Source organism: Triticum aestivum, chromosome 7A (assembly GCF_018294505.1).
Source record: "Triticum aestivum cultivar Chinese Spring chromosome 7A, IWGSC CS RefSeq v2.1, whole genome shotgun sequence".
Classification (NCBI taxonomy): Eukaryota; Viridiplantae; Streptophyta; class Magnoliopsida; order Poales; family Poaceae; genus Triticum; species Triticum aestivum.
Window position 1 is genome coordinate 95358543 of NC_057812.1, and position 2451 is coordinate 95360993.

The 2451-nt window shown below is 42.6% G+C and overlaps 1 pseudogene; it reads left to right on the forward strand.

Moving 5' to 3' along the window:
- The first annotated feature begins 336 nt into the window (after positions 1-336).
- On the forward strand, positions 337-1205 carry LOC123153102 (photosystem II protein D1-like; annotated as a pseudogene).
- The last annotated feature ends 1246 nt before the right edge of the window (positions 1206-2451 follow it).

Here is a 2451-nt window from a genome sequence, read left to right on the forward strand (position 1 = left end):
AAAATATTCTTTTTATTATAATAAAGAGTAGGTGAATCATTAAAAAATTAGTAGAACTTCCTCTTTGGAATAGAAATTGGCTATTTCTACATAGGGAAAGTCGTGTGCAATGAAAAATGCAAGCACGATTTGGGGAGGGATTTTTCTCTATTGTAACAAGGAAGAATTATCTACTCTATCTAACTAGTTCCGGGTTCGAGTCCCGGGCAACCCATATAGAAAAGACCCATCAAGTTTTTAACTTTGACTCACTTCATTTGCAAATACAAAATTATTGGTTTGGTTAATTTAGTTATACGGATAGCTAACCTTTGGGCTGACTTGGTTGACATCTGGCATATAGTCTATGTTATACTATTAAATAACAAGCCTTCTATTATCTATATTCTAGTTAATACGTGTGCTTAGGAGTCCTTGCAATTTGAATAAACCAAGATCTTACCATGACTGCAATTTTAGAGAGACGCGAAAGTACAAGCATGCGGGGTCGCTTCTGCAAATCTATAACTAGCACTGAAAATCGTCTTTACATCAGATGGTTTGGTGTTTTGTTGATCCCTACCTTATTGAGGTCAACATCTGTATTTATTATCACCTTCATCGCTGCCCCTCCAGTAGATATTGATGGTATCCATGAGCCTGTTTCTGGTTCTTTACTTTATGAAAACAATATTATCTCTGGTGCTATTATCCCTACTTTAGGGGCGATCGGGTTGCACTTTTATCCAATTTGGGAAGGTGCATCTATTGATGAGTGGTTATACAATGGTGGTCCTTATGAGCTAATTGTTCTACACTTCTTACTTGGTGTAGCTTGTTATATGGGTCATGAGTGGGAACTTATTTTCCGTCTGGGTATGCGTCCTTGGATTGCTACTGCGTATTCAGCTCCTATTGCAGTTGCCGCTGCTGTTTTCTTGATTTAGCCTATTGGTCAAGGAAGCTTTTCTGATGGTATGACTTTAGGAATCTCTGGTACTTTCGACTTTATGATTGTATTCCAGGCAGAGCACAAGATCCATATGCATCCATTCCACATGTTAGGTGTAGCTGGTGTATTCAGCGGTTCCCTATTCAGTGCTATATATGGTTCCTTGGTAACCTCTAGTTTGATCAGGGAAACTACTGATTTTTTCTCGCATTTTCTTTTTTTCACTCAAACTCAAGGGAAAAACTTTGCTTCTTATGTTCTTTTTATAGATTGACGAATCAAATGATATTTCTATTCTAATTTCTGCCACTTCTTCTCCCTCTGACTCAAACTTTTTTTGTCATAATGTGCCATTGCTATTATTACCAAGTATACGGTTCTAATCCTAGATGAAAAAATAAATAGGAAAAGAAATCTAAGAAGGCAAATCCTCCCTCTCTATCAAGAGTAATGAACTAGGTGATGATAGAGTAAAAAAACTGAATTAACCAAACTTGGCGGTATGTGACTTGGCGGTGGCAGATCGCTGTAAATAAGGGGAACTCCAACTTCACGTTTTGGTGGAGCTGGGCCAACCGGGTCCTCGTTTTTGCACTACGCGCTGGCTAGCTTCTCAGAAGTTAGCTTCTTGGAACCCATCCGTTCGGCTCAAAATTACAAAATAGTAAAACGTAGCGAGCTATACCTCTCCACAGCGATTAGACACTCCCACTCGTCCGATTCAGACATGCACGGCCTGGATCACCGGTGTCATCCATCCCTGACCCATTTCTACGGCGAGACAACTACCAAACGTAACCTGGCAGTGGCGGAGCTATGTAGGCTCCTGGGGTGGCTGTGCCCCCCCCCCCCCAACATTGCTGCAACTTGTGAAGGAAAAAAATTGTGAGGGCTTAAAATGAGAACTTTTCTAGCTTTTGGCCCCCCAAACACTCACATCACATTTTACCTTTTGCCCCCCCCCCCCCCAAATGGATTCTGGCTAGCTCCGCCACTGTAACCTGGGCCGCTACTCTGAAGAACGACTTCGGCGATTTCCTGTGAACTACGTTCGTGAACGCAGCCCAGCGCCGTGGCCTCCTAACCCCCTCCTGTTTTTTCTCCATCGACGACGTCTCCTCTCCCCTCGCCGCGATGGAAGCCTCCTCTCTTCCCCTCGCCAAGGGTTCCGCCTGCACCTGCTAGCTGCAGCATGGGACGGTGGAGAGAAGATCATCGGCAAGGGAGGTAACCAGTTGAGACTGAGTTTAAGGTAGGCATTCTTTCTCCGCTCTGTTCTCAACTCCATGAATCTCCTCCTGAAGTCCACTAGTCCACTCCCAGATCTCACAACCACAATTCTCGATCTCTCAACTTGCTTATATTTATGATTTGGTAACAAGTTGCGGTGGTGATTGCTTAACTTTCCCTTGATTTTGTTTGCTTTTGTTTCTACACTGTTAGGTTATGAAGGTTACAATTACGTACAGATCTTAACAAGGACTTATCCTTGGGATGTAGAGAATGAAGTTATATTGGTC